Consider the following 15,327-nt stretch of genomic DNA (forward strand, 5'->3'; position numbering starts at 1 on the left):
TGCTTTTGTACAGTTTGTAAGCTGGAGTTAGATGTTCTTGCCCTTTTCAACTCGGCTGTGACTGTTATATTTTCTTTGAAGCAAGGCAAATGGCTTGCCAGTCGTTTAATTTAGAGTGAAATATTGTAACAACTAACAAATCCCAACCAGTTATTTATACTAGTTTTAGCGACGGGTCAGGGTAACAACGGGGCTGTGCGGGGGCTGTGCCCGTCTAGCCAGGGTTTTATTTATGTTTACCACATCATGAGCCCAGTTGTGTTTTTTTCTTGCTGAAAATGGCTAGCCCAGTTCTATTTTTTTTAAGAAATACCCAAACGAGGCCTACTTGCTTTATCAGCCCTGCTGGGCTGCAAATCTTTCAAGACGAGGAGAGTTTCATTCGGTTTGCCCAGAAATGGGCTGTACATTTTTAAAGCACATCAAACCGGGAATTAGTTTCAAATTTTTTTCATTACAAGATTTTAAATTCCATTGATTTTTATGCGTGGACAATTGTTTGGATTTTATATTTATATAAATTATTTTTCAAAATAGTTTGAATGTGAATCGATATTTCGGGATTAAAAACAGTTGACCGTACCGAAATATGCAAAAAATTCGTATACTTTTTAACCGTGGCCACAATATGGGGTGTAATGCTAACAAAAAGAAGATGGGCTCCAAAACAATTCTTAAGAATTAGCAAATGGGATGTACATTATTAGAAATAATGCACACGAGAGCAGTGACTGTTGGATGTCCATCCAACGGCTGTCGTGCTTCTTCAATCTTTGCTTTTCCTGCCCCAGCCGCTCAAACAAGCGCCGGCGGGACTGCCTGCTCCCTCCTCCCGCGGCCGGCTATGCTGCCGCGCAGGCCTCACTGCCCCACCGTACTCCCATCGCTGGCCTAGCCATCCCTCTACTTACCCACACCTGCTGTTATTCTCCGGGGACGGGAGACGAGTCTTCCCTGGCTCCGTGTCGTTCCCTTCCTAGGCCTCGCCGTCGTCCACCACCATGGTGCTCTCGGCGCGGCCTGGTCAACGTGGTCAATGAACGACATCCATTGGAAGTGGACTGTACGTGGAGAGGCTGACAGCTGGGTCCATGGCCGCACGCAAGGAAATGCCTCCTTATTACACGCAAAATAATGATTCCTCCACCTGACAGCTAGGACCCACGGGAAGGGCTTCTGTATTTCGTGAAAAAAATGTTCCCCCGCTGACAGGTCGGACCCACCAGCTATATCTTCGCACGCAAGGAAGTGCCTCCTTATGACGCACAAAAAAAATACCCCCTGCTAGCTGGGACCCACCATGGTGGGTGGCTGACTTGTGGGCCTACTAAGTTGACGGGGACAGAGGGCTTTGTCAACTTAGTCAATATGAACGATTCTAGCTCCAGTGACCGTACGATGTCCATCCAACGGCTGTAGTGCTTCTTCAACCTCTGGTCTTCTTGCTCCAGCCGCCCAAAGCAGCGCCGGTCGTGTGGCGTGCTCCTGCCACCCGTGGCCGGCTGTGATGCCACGGAGGCCCCACCGCTCCCTACTACTCCCACCGCTGGCCAGGGCATCCCTCTACAAACCCACACCCCCTGTTATTCTGCGGCGACGGCAGCCTCACGCCGCAGCCGAACCAGTGAACCCTCGTACTCCTCTCTGCGTGGGCATCCACTGCCGCGTCTTCCCCGGCTCTGCGTCGTCCCCTTCCTAGGCCTCGCCGTCGTCCACCGCCTTGGTGCTCTCGGGGCGGCGTGGTCAATGTGGTCAATGACCGACTTCCATCGGAAGAGTACTGTATGTGGAGAGGCTGACAGCTGGGTCCACGGCCACAGCCCAGTTTTTTTGTGATTTGCCAAGTCGCTTTGTCAGGCCTGTTGGGCTGCAAATCTTTCAAGACGAGGAGAGCTTCATTTGGCTGCCCGAGAAAATGGCCTATCAGTAATGAGAAGTGGACTGTACATTTTTAAAACACATCAAACCGGCAATTAGTTTCAAATTTCATTTTTTTCATTTCGAGATTTTAAATTGCATTGATTTTTATGCGTGGATAATTTGTTGGATTTTATATTGATATACAATTATTTTTAAAATTAGTTTGAATGTGACTCGAAATTTTGGGATTAAAAACAGTTCGGACCGCACCGAAATATGCAAAATTTTGTATAATTTTTTAACCGTCGGGCTGTAATGCTAATAAAAAGAATATGGGCTCCAAAAAACCCTTAAGAATTAGCAAATGGGCTGTAAATTATTAGAAATAATGGCAGATGGGCTGTATGATGTTTTTCACAGATTTGAGGCTTTCCTAAAAAAAGGTTGACGCACAAGCAGTGACTGTTGGATGTCCATCCAACGGCCGTCGTGCTTCTTCAATCTCTGCTCTTCCTGCTCCAGCCGCTCAAACAAGCGTTGGCGGGACTGCCTGCTCCCTCCTCCCCGCGGCCGGCTGTGTTGCCGCGCGGGCCTCACCGCCCCACCGTACTCCCATCGCTGGCCTAGCCATCCCTCTACTCACCCACACCCGCTGTTATTCTCCGGCGACGGTAGACGAATTAGTAAACCCTCGTACAGTCGTACTCCGCTCCGCGTGGGAAACAACTGCCGAGTCTTCCCTGGCACTGTGTTGTTCCCTTCCTATGCCTCGCCGTCGTCCACCGCCCTGGTGCTCTCGGCGCGGCCTGGTGAACATGGTCAACGACCGACATGCATCTGAAGTGGATTGTACGTGGAGAGGCTGACAGCTGGGTCCACGGCCGCACGCAAGGAAATGCCTCCTTATTACACGCAAAATAATGATTCCTCCACCTGACATCTGGGACCCACCGAAAGGGCCTCTGTATTTCGTGAAAAAAACGTTACCGCCGCTGACAGCTTGGACCCACCAGCAATATCTTCGCACGCAAGGAAGTACCTCCTTATTACGCACAAAAAAATGAATACTCCCACTGCTAGCTGGGATCCAGTACAGTGGCAGGCTGACTTGTGGGCTTACTAAGTTGACGGAGACGGAGGGCTTCGTCAACTTAGTCAATATGCACGATTCTAGCTCCAGTGATCGTACGATGTCCATCGAACAGCCATAGTGCTTCTTCAACCTCTGGTCTTCTTGCTCCAGCCGCCCAAAGCAGTGCCGGTCGTGCCTCGTGCTCCTGCCTCCCGTGGCCAGCTGCGATGCGGCGGAGGCCTCACCGCCCCCTACTACTCCCACCGCTGGCCAGGCCATCCCTCTACTCACCCACACCCCCTGTTATTATGCGGCGACGGCAGCCTCACACCACAGCGAACCAGTGTAACCTCATACTCCTCTACGCGTGGGCATCCACTGCCGCATCTTCCCCGGCTCCACGTCGTCCCCTTCCTAGGCCTCGCCATCGTACACCGCCCTGGTGCTCTCGGCGCGGCGTGGTCAACGTGGTCAAGGAACGGCTTCCATCGAACGTGGACTGTACGTGGAGAGGCTGACAGCTGGGTCCACGGCTGCAGCAAGGAAATGCCTCCTTATTACGCACAAAATAATTATTCCTCCACCTGACAGCGGGGACCCATTGGATGGGCCACCGTATTTCACAGAAAAACATTTCCCCCTGACTGCTGGGACCCACTAGCTACATATTCGCACGCAAGGAAGTGCCTGACAATCGGGACCCACCTGGTCGAAGCGTACGTAGCGTTGTCATTCTGGTCGCGAACGTGTATGTACATACTGGTCGATATAGAGGCACGCACGTGTCATAGTAGAGGTGCGCACGTAGCATGTACACGTACGTACAACGGCCAGGGTGCAAGAAAGTAAATACAGCCACATACGTACATACGGGCTGGGTCTCGAACGCCTACTCGCGCGTACATACGGCCAGGGCTCGTGTACATGGCTGGGTCGAAATGGAGAAATAGCGTCGTCGTCGTGTTCATGGGGAGGCAACGGAATGCGTCGTGTTCATCGGGAGGAAACGAAACGCGTGGGAGCCAACCGGCTTGGATGGAACAGCCGATGGAAACGAGGCCTGGGTTACCGCAGAACGGAGGAAGCGGCCTTGTGTTCGACCGGCCACGTTCGAAACGGGATCCTGTTCATCAGGAGGGGTCTGGCGTACCGCAAAACAGAGGAAGCGGACCTCCTATGGTCGAAACAGGGGTCCTGTTGATCGGGAGGGGTGTGGCGTACCGCAAAACGGAGGAAACAGACTTGTGTTGGAGCGCTACGGTCGAAACGGGGGTCCTGTTCATCGGGAGGGGTGTGGCGTACCGCAAAACGGGACTCCACGGGATACTGTTCATCTCCACCGTCGACCCCCTCCATCCTCCACGGGCTAATGTTCATCCACCGTCGACCTCCTCCAGCCTCCACCTGCGACTGTTCATCCACGGGCTCTTGTTCATCCAGCATCCACCACGCGCTACTCCACCGGCTACTGTTCAACCAGCCCTCTCCACGGGCTCCTGTTCAACCACCCCTCCACGGGCTACTGTTCATCCAGCCCTCCACCGTCTACTGTTCATCCTGCCCTCCACTGGGTGGTCCTGTTCATCCTGCCCTCCACGGGGTCCTGTTCATCCAGCCCCAACCGGCTCGATCGATCGGGGTACTGTTCATCCAGAGGCAACACCACGGGGTCCTGTTCATCCACCCCCACCAGGAACTGTTCATCCAAACACCCCCCCCCCCGGCAACGCTCACTGTTCATCCAGAGGCAGCATCGATCGGCTTCAGTTAGCAGCAGTAGCGAAGGAATCGCTCGATCGGGTTCAGTTAACAGCCATCAATCGATCGCTCGGGTTCAGTAACGCGTAGCCTGCAGTGCAATCGCTCGGGTTCAGTTAGAGCCCAACGCCTCGCTCGGGTTCAGTTAGAGCTCAACGCCTCGCACACACGCGCATACCTATGAGAGAAATGCGCATCGCTCGGCCCCTGACCACCCACCGTAACCGGGGACTCCCCGATATTTTCAGCGCCCTCGCTTCTACCATGGTTTTTTTCGTCACGGACGGCCCAAAGAATGTCATGCAGCTGCGTCTCCGGCCTGCCCAGGACGAAAAGCCCATTTTCTGTCATGATTTTTGTCATAGAAGTATGACCCCACCACATCGATGATGATACCGACTTTTGTCACAATTATCGTCATAGAAGTGTCATAAGTATGACAGAAAAGATTTTCGTTCGGCCCAAAATGTGACGGATGTGTCTTTTTTTGTAGTGTAGTTAAATAATTATTTAGCTATGTGAAGACTCTCCCATTTAATAATTTCAGATCTTGGGATATTAATCAAACAGCAAGCAAAACAGAATAAAACGACACTTCAAGGATAGCACTCATCATGTGAAGAAGCAAAAACTTAGGATCAACCGATACTAACCGATAGTCGTCGAAGAAGAAAGGTGGGATGCCAACCGGGGCATCCCCAAGCTTAGATGCTTGAGACTTCTTGAAATATTATCTTGGTATGCCTTGGGCATCCCCAAGCTTGAACTTTTGTGTCTCCTTAATTCCTCTCATATCACGGTCTCCCTAAATCTCAAAAGCTTCATCCACACAAAACTCAACAAGGACTCGTGAGATAAGTTAGTATAAACCAATGCAAAAACCTCATCATACTATACTGTAGCAAGTCACTAAAATTATTATTCAACATTGCATACTAAATGCCTCTGCATATTTAATAGTCCTATACTCAAATAGAATCATTAAAGAAGCAAACAATGCAAACATAACAACAATTTACCTAAACAGGACAGTCTGTAAAGAATGCAGCAAGATCCATACTTCCCTAGCTCCAAAAATTATGAAAGAAAATTCCCACTGTATTAAATTTATCAGAGCTTATTATGAAAAAAGGTTTCAACATTTTATCACATTCTGACTTTTCTAGGGAATTTTTGCAACAGCGGTAAACTTTCTGTTTTCAAACTGCAACATGTATACTTGCAAAATTAACATGGTAAAGGCTATCCTTGACATTTTTATTGAAAATAGAGATGCAAAACATTATTATAAATAACAGCAAGCAAGTACTAAGAAAATAAAATGACGCTCCAAGCAAAACACATATCATGTGGTGAATAAAAATATAGCTCCAAGTAAAGTTACCTATGAACGAAGACGAAAGAGGGGATGCCATCCGGGGCATCCCCAAGCTTAGGCTCTTGGTTGTCCTTGAATATTAACTTGGGGTTCCTTGGGCATCCCCAATATTAGGCTCTTGCCACTCCTTATTCCATAGTCCATCGAATCTTTACCCAAAACTTGAAAACTTCACAACACAAAACTTAACAGAAAACTCGTAAGCTCCGTTAGTATAAGAAAATAAATCACCACTTAGGTACTGTTGTGAACTCATTATAAATTCATATTGGTGTAATATATACTGTATTTCAACTTCACTATGGTTCATACCCTCCGATACTACTCATAGATTCATCAAATAAGCAAACAACACATAGAAAACAGAATCTGTCAAAAACAGAACAGTCTGTAGTAATCTGTATCAAACGTATACTTCTGTGACTCCAAAAATTCTTAAATAAATTGGTGGACCTGAGGAATTTGTCTATTAATCATATGAAAAAATAATCAACTAAATATCACTCTCCAGTAAAAAGTTTTAACTAATATCGTGAGCGCTAAAGTTTCTGTTTTTTACAGCAAGATCATAAAGACTTTACCCAAGTCTTCCCAAAGGTTCTACTTGGCACAAACACTAATTAAAACATAAAAACACATCTAACCAGAGGCTAGATATATTATTTATTGCTAAACAGGAGCAAAAAGCAAGGAACAAAAATAAAATTGGTTGCCTCCCAACAAGCGCTAACGTTTAACGCCCCTAGCTAGGCATGATGATTTCAATGATGCTCACATAAAAGATGAGAATTGAAACATAAAGAGAGCATCATGAAGAATATGACTAGCACATTTAAGTCTAACCCACTTCTCTATGCATAGGGATTTTGTGAGCAAACAACTTATGGGAACAATAATCAACTAGCATAGGAAGGCAAAACAAACATAACTTCAAAACTTCAAACACATAGAGAGGAAACTTGATATTATTGCAATATGTAGAAGCATATGATCCTCTCTCATAATAGTTTTCAGTAGCATCATGAATGAATTCAACCATATAACTATCACATAAAGCATTCTTTTCATGATCTACAAGCATATAATTTTTATTACTCTCCACTGATGTCTACTAGCAACCTTCTTCTTGTAGACGTTGTTGGGCCTCCAAGTGCAAAGGTTTGTAGGACAGTAGCAAATTTCCCTCAAGTGGATGACCTAAGGTTTATCAATCCGTGGGAGGCGTAGGTTGAAGATGGTCTCTCTCAAACAACCCTGCAACCAAATAACAAAGAGTCTCATGTGTCCCCAACACACCCAATACAATGGTAAATTGTATAGGTGCACTAGTTCGGCGAAGAGATGATGATACAAGCGCAATATGGATGGTAGATATAGGTTTTTGTAATCTGAAAATATAAAAACAGCAAGGTAACTATTTATGAAAGTGAGTGCAAACAGTATTGCAATGCTAGGAAACAAGGCCTAGGGTTCATACTTTCACTAGTGCAAGTTCTCTCAACAATAATAACATAATTGGATCATATAACTATCCCTCAACATGCAACAAAGAGTCACTCCAAAGTCACTAATAGCGGAGAACAAATGAAGAGATTATGGTAGGGTATGAAACCACCTCAAAGTTATCCTTTCTGATCGATCTATTCAAGAGTCCGTAGTAAAATAACATGAAGCTATTCTTTCCGTTCGATCTATCATAGAGTTCATACTAGAATAACACCTTAAGACACAAATCAACCAAAACCCTAATGTCACCTAGATACTCCAATGTCACCTCAAGTATCCGTGGGTATGATTATACGATATGCATCACACAATCTCAGATTCATCTATTCAACCAACACAAAGAACTTCAAAGAGTGCCCCAAAGTTTCTACCCGAGAGTCAAGACGAAAACGTGTGCCAACCCCTATGCATAAGATCACGAACGGAACCTGCAAGTTGATCACCAAAACATACATCAAGTGGATCACGTGAATATCCCATTGTCACCACAGATAAGCACGGCAAGACATACATCAAGTGCTCTCAAATCCATAAAGACTCAATCCGATAAGATAACTTCAAAGGGAAAACTCAATCCATTACACGAGAGTCGAGGGGGAGAAACATCATAAGATCCAACTATAATAGCAAAGCTCGCGATACATCAAGATCGTGTCGAATCAAGAATACGAGAGAGAGATCAAACACATAGCTACTGGTACATACCCTCCGCCCCGAGGGTGAACTACTCCCTCCTCGTCATGGAGAGCGCCGGGATGATGAAGATGGCCATCGGTGAGGGATCCCCCCTCCGGCAGGGTGCTGGAACAGGGTCCCGATTGGTTTTTGGTGGCTACAGAGGCTTGCGGCGGCGGAACTCCCGATCTATTCTCTTCCCCGATGTTTTTAGGGTATATGGATATATATAGGCGAAAGAAGTCGGTCAGGGGAGCCACGAGGGGCCCATGAGGGTGGAGGGCGCGCCTGGGGGGGTAGGTGTCGGGTTCAAAACCGGCGGATCTCGGGTAGGGGGTCCCGAACTGTGCGTCTAAGGCGGATGGTAACAGGAGGCGAGGGACATGATGTTTACCCAGGTTCGGGCCCTCTCGATGGAGGTAATACCCTACTTCCTGCTTGATTGATCTTGATGATATGAGTATTACAAGAGTTGATCTACCACGAGATCGTAGAGGCTAAACCCTAGAAGCTAGCCTATGGTATGATTGTTGTTGTCCTACGGACTAAACCCTCCGGTTTATATAGACACCGGAGGGAGCTAGGGTTACACAGAGTCGGTTACAAGGGAGGAGATCTACATATCCGTATTGCCAAGCTTGCCTTCCACTCCAAGGAGAGTCCCATCCGGACACGGGACGAAGTCTTCAATCTTGTATCTTCATAGTCCAACAGTCCGGCTAAAGTATATAGTCCGGTCGTCCGAGGACCCCCTAATCCAGGACTCCCTCAGTAGCCCCTGAACTAGGCTTCAATGACGATGAGTCCGGCGCGCAGATTGTCTTCGGCATTGCAAGGCGGGTTCCTCCTCCGAATACTCCGTAGAAGATTTTGAACACAAGGATAGTGTCCGGCTCTGCAAAACAAATTCCACATACCACCGTAGAGAGAATAATATTTCCATGAATCTAATCTGCTGACACATTAGGCAGCATGACATCATAGCACGGCCCGGTCATTATTCGAACCATTTTTTTAACCAGCGACCGCACATATTGCGAGGCGGTTTCCTTGGCACGTCTTGTCGAAGCAGAGATCGTGTCCCCTTATCACGGGATTCTCATCAATATGGGTGTGGGTAACCCAACCGCGCCATCAATTACGATGCTTGGGAAATAAGCGAGTTTTACCAGGCAGGTGGGGAGGCGCATAGTTTCTTCCGCCTTTATAAAGGGACAAGGATTCACCTTTTTCACCCACGCCCTCTTCCCCCTTGCTCATCCATTCTTGCGCACTCGAGCTCCAGCACCCAAGTTCGCATTTTCTCCTCAATCCACTCCAAGCATGTCCGGAGCGGGAGGCAAGTGGATGGTCTCCTCCGTCACGGAGGAGGACATCAAAAGGCTACGGGGAGCCGGATATCTGGCCGCGGATATCGCACACCGGCTGCCAGATGAGGGGCCGATCGTTCCAACTCCAGAACCCCACGAGAGGGTGGTTTTTCTTACCCACTTCGTCCTCGGACTGGGATTTCCCCTCCACCCGTTTGTTCGCGGGCTCATGTTTTACTACGGGCTGGATTTTCACGATCTGGCCCCCAATTTCATCCTCAACATCTCGGCGTTTATCGTCGTGTGCGAGGCCTTCCTCCGCATCAAGCCCCACTTCGGTCTGTGGCTAAAGACCTTCAATGTTAAACTGAAGGTGGTGGTTGGCCAGCAAGCGGAGTGCGGAGGCGCCATGGTGGGCAAAATGCCCAACGTCACCTGGCTCGAAGGCTCCTACGTGGAGACCATAAAGGGGTGGCAATCGGGGTGGTTCTACATCACCGAGCCGCGCGACACCAACTGGGTGGCGGCCCCCAAATTTTGATCCGGAATCCCCACGCAGCTCACCTCTTGGAAAGAGAAGGGCCTATCCTGGGGTTCTTCGGTAGAGTTGACTGGACTCCAGACCTGCATCAAGAACATGATGAGCAAGAAAATCAAGCTCGTCAACGTGGTCCAAGTCATGCTCTTCCGCCGGATCCTCCCGTGTCAAAGACGGGCATTCCATTTGTGGGAGTTCGACCCGGCCGAGCACCAGACACTACGAAGGCTCTTCGACATGACGCACAAGGACGTCTGGAAGGTGCTGTTCAAGGGTGCCGAGGTACCTCCTCCTCTTACCGAGGACCGCGGACTCAGCGCAAAGCGCCCTGCCAATCCGGTAAGTCTTCTATATCTCATAAGATGTTCTTTTTCCCTAGTTTAACCATGCGCGGGATCTAAGCCTCCACGCCATTTAACATGACTGGGTAGAGACAGTGGAGCAGATCGATTGTCCAGCCCCCCTGCCCGAAGATCCAGCAGATGCTCTCCTGGCGGAGATGCTGGTTCCGACACCTTACGAGGTGCCGGTGAAGAAGGCCACGGGGACCCGGAAGGGTCTCCGGCGTAAGGTTATATCGGACTCATCGTCTGAAAACTCCGAGGCGCACTCCTCCCACGAAGACGAGGAGGAGGAAGAGGAAAGTTCTCCCCCCCCCAGCCGGGGGAGACAAGAAAAGGGAGGCCGCCCCATCCGGGGAGGCCGAAGGGTCCAAGAAGGGAAGGACCCTCCTCCCGGACTGCTCCACGACGGCCGCCTATAGCGACGACGAGTGGTTGCCCAGGGACAAGCCCCTGGCGAAGTCGTAAGTATCCGGATACCATAGTAATTCATGGTATGTTTTATTGTACTGCCTCTCATCATGCCGAACATGATTATGCAGTCCGTCCCGAGCCCCCATCGACGTATCTTCGTCGGATGATTCTTTGGGCTCGTCGAACCTGAATAGTGATTCTCTTCCTACCGCCTTCTCCCCCCGCCCTACGGACGACGCCGAGGTGTTGTCCCAAAGGGAACTGAACCAGGGGGAGATAGTTCCAGAGGCGCCTCAAGGCGACATTCCGGGCGCTGGGCGCACGAGGGGCAAGACTCCCCCGGGCCCTAACGTCGGGGGCAGCAAGTCTAACCCCAAGCCGAATACGGCGCCGGAACTTCCAGTGGTTCCGGATTCTGTCAGGCAACCCCTCGCTAAGAGGGGCAAGCCGCGTGTGCCGGTGGCCTCTGTCCATCCAGAGGCACCGGACAACTTCCTGGAAGCGCTTCGCGGCGCTTCCATCGACGAAGAGCACCGCACTATCAGGAGTGCGGTGATCGAGAAGGTCCAGTCCGCCAAAAGCGGACTAATTGAAGCTTGTGCCAGCCTCCTAACAGGCTTTCAGGTAAGTAATCAAATTATAAGAAAATATTACCGCATAGACAGTAGCCCCTGATGCTCTGTTTGGCGTTCGCGAAGAAAGGACGAATAGAGGATCAAATAATGACCGCAGGAGTCTAATCAGAATATGTCTATGTGCATATGCATGCTTCACTGCTGGCCGCTGCCGCACGTACTGCGAAGGTCGCTGCACTGAAGCAGGACCTTGAGCGGTCCAAGGAAGAGCTCAGCCTTACCAAGAGGCAGCTCCAAGAGAACAAAGGTAAGCGATACCCCGTCTGTATATTAAAAATAAATTTGGTTGTAAAATAATAGGATCGCCATGAATGTTGCTAGGGGCCACGACCGAAGTGGCGACCCTGCAGAAGGCACTATCCGAGGCCGAAGACAAAGCAGCCAAGGAGCGCGTCGAGCGAGAAAAGCAAGAAGCCTGGGTGGGCGAGGTGCAGCAAGAGCTCCAGGCTCTCGCCAAAAAACACGAGTCCTTGGAGCTTGACTCTAAGACGCGAGAGTCCGAGCTTGTGAAGGCCCTCGAAAGCGCACAAAACGCCAAGGCCGAAGCCCAGAAGGCCCTCCAGGAAATTGAGGAGGTTAAGAGGATAACAGAGGGTAAGGCATTCATTATGCAAAGCAAGCATGTGAAGGAAACTTTCCTTTTACTTACCCGAGTTCGGAGCTCTCCAGGAGCGTTCGCAGATCTTCCCCACAGTGTGTTGGATGCCGCGGAGTTCTACCGGGCTTAGGAGGGGAGCTCGACGGAGAAGTTGTTCTGGTCTCAGTATACTGGGACCGAACACCCAATGCCCTTGAGCGACCAGCTGAAGCAACTGGTCGAGCTCCACAAGGCGGCCGAACAGGCCATGAAGGGTCTTATAGCCCGGATGTGGCCTGGCGAGCCCCTGCCTGATAGCTACTTCGGTCTCGTGAGGCGGCTTGTGAATGCCTGCCCACGGCTTGAAGTCATAAAGCGGTCCGTCTGCATCGAGAGTGCGCGCAGGGCTTTTGCCCGGGCGAAGGTGCACTGGGCAAAGCTGGACGCCGTAAAGCTGGTGAAGGAGGGGCCGCCGGAAGGCAAGGAGCATCGCCATCCCGAATTGTATTATGACAGTGTCATGAAGGGTTCCAGCCTTGTGGTGGAGGAATGTGCTAAGGATGTAATATTCGAATGAATGTACTCATGTGATCCTGTAATGTGAAACGAGTTCATTTGCGCTATGCAACGCTTGTTAATTTAAAATATTACCTTCTGTGCGGCCGTTTATGAAATCTTAGGGTTGGCCAGTCGGCGGCTTCTGCCCCCATGTAACTAGTACTGGGGTGTTCGGGATAAACCTGAACACTCTTTATCCCAATTTTGGGTCCTTCGAAGGAGGTGTTCAGCACAGTGAACCAGGCAATCAGACTATAAAGCTTTATCACCCTCACTTAGCCATAGAAGTCTACAATTTTAAATTTTGGCGAAGCCCCTAGTATTCGGAAGGCCGAATTTGGGGCGCTATATACACCTAAGTCGGGCAAGGCCGACTCCTCGCCCGAAGTGGAAAAAGTCTTTAAGGACTTGAGACCTCGCGAACAGCGACCAGCTCTCGCCTCATCATGACAGTCAGTTTTCAGCTTTCTCTACTGAGGTGCTCGTCCGGAAGAATAGGGACACAATCGCAGTAGTTCTCCCAGCGCTACCTTAGCTGATTTTGCGGAACATAAGGTACCAAAACATGGGAGCCGGGCAAACCCAACTATGGACCCAAGACATGATTCGGAGCTGATGCATATAATGCTATAAGTTCGGGGTGCCGCACTGTCGAAAGTGTTCAGACTTCTCACGCCGTATTATGGGGTATGCTGAAGCCCCTAGCGTACTAGTCGTACTAGAATGTACGGGTGCAATCTGTCGTAATTAAGCAGACAAGAGAAAGAAAAAAAGGGTAATGCAATAATAGGCTAACGCTACGCATTGTTATTAAATAGTACGTCAAAGCGTACGGATACAAGTAGTGCAATAAGCAAAAAATAGGACTATTTGACATGTCCTATCCAAGGGCAAGCTGCGTATGGGTATTTAAAACAGGTATTTCGATCATGATCAGAGACCACCTGGGGATTCCCTTGTATGTCAGAGCTTCTTGCTTCCTTGGTATTTTCTTCTCGTAGTGCGTCCAGCAATCAGACTGCCGAAAAGGGGTTCCAGAGAGTAAGGTCCTGAAAGAGAAAATGATGAAGGTATACGGCTCCTGGGGCGGTTGAGCTGCATTGTGGGACGTGCCGTAGTGGTGCCTCCGCCTATGCCCATGGTATCTTGAGTGCGTAGTTATGTACGCGTGGCACGAATCTCGCCACTTGACTGGGACAAGGATGGAGGCCGAATTGCTAGTCGAGCTCAAAATGTGCCTGTCGATCCGCCTGCGGGGTACTCCGGACTCGCTTGAAGGTGTCCGGGGTCTTTTTCGCCGAATTGGCGGTTTGCCTAATAAGGCAGCTTTGCGCTTCTGCTGCGAGGGCCGCAGTGTGCTCCTCTGTGCGGAGCGAGCGCTCTGTGTTTCCATTGACTGTTATTACCCCACGAGGTCCTGGCATTTTGAGCTTGAGGTATGCATAATGCGGTACCGCATTGAATCTTGCAAATGCGGTTCGCCCGAGCAGTGCGTGATAGCCACTGCGGAACGGGACGATATCGAAGATTAACTCCTCGCTTCGGAAGTTGTCCAGAGATCCGAAGACCACTTCCAGTGTGATTGAGCCCGTGCAATGGGCCTCTACACCTGGGATGACGCCTTTAAAGGTGGTTTTAGTGGGTTTGATCCTCGAGGGGTCTATACCCATTTTGCGCACTGTATCCTGATAGAGCAGGTTCAGGCTGCTGCCGCCGTCCATAAGGACTCGAGTGAGGTGAAATCCGTCAATGATGGGGTTGAGGACCAATGCGACAGATCCGCCATGACGGATACTAGTGGGGTGGTCCCTGCGATCGAAGGTGATCCGACAAGAGGACCATGGGTTGAACTTTGGGGCGACAGGCTCAATCGCATAGACGTCCCTCAGTGCATGCTTCCGTTCCCTCTTGGGAATGTGGGTTGCGTATATCATGTTCACCGTTTTCACTTGTGGAGGGAACCTCTTCTTACCTCCCGTGTTCGGCGGCCGGGGCTCCTCCTCGGCGTCGCTATGCAGCCCCTTGTCCTTGTTTTCGGCATTCAACTTGCCGGCCTGCTTGAACATCCAGCATTCTCTGTTGGTGTGATTGGCTGGCTTATCGGGGGTGCCGTGAATTTGACATGAGCGATCGAGTATGCGGTCCAAACTGGACGGGCCCGGAGTACTTCTTTTGAATGGCTTTTTCCGCTGACCGGATTTAGAGCCACTGAATCCGGCATTGACTGCCGTATCTTCGGCGTTATCGCCGTTGTTGCGGCGCTTATGTCTGTTACGACGTGGTCTGCCGTTCATATCTTTAGTATCTGAAGTGCCCGGATTCCTTGATGTGTTGTTGCTGCGAGCCAGCCAGCTATCCTCGCCCGCGCAAAAGCGGGTCATGAGTGTCGTGAGGGCTGCCATAGACTTCGGCTTCTCCTGGCCGAGGTGCCGGGCAAGCCACTCGTCACGGATGTTATGCTTGAATGCTGCTAAGGCCTCTGCATCCAGACAGTCGACAATTTGGTTTTTCTTAGTTAGGAACCTGGTCCAGAATTTCCTGGCCGATTCCCCTGGCTGCTGAATTATATGGCTCAAGTCATCAGCATCTGGTGGCCGCACATAAGTACCCTGGAAGTTGTCAAGGAATGCATCTTCCAAATCCTCCCAACTGCCAATGGAGTCTGCTGGCAAGCTATTCAGCCAATGCCGAGCTGGTCCTTTGAG

The sequence above is a fragment of the Aegilops tauschii genome, chromosome 6, assembly GCF_002575655.3.
Source record: "Aegilops tauschii subsp. strangulata cultivar AL8/78 chromosome 6, Aet v6.0, whole genome shotgun sequence".
Taxonomy (NCBI): domain Eukaryota; kingdom Viridiplantae; phylum Streptophyta; class Magnoliopsida; order Poales; family Poaceae; genus Aegilops; species Aegilops tauschii.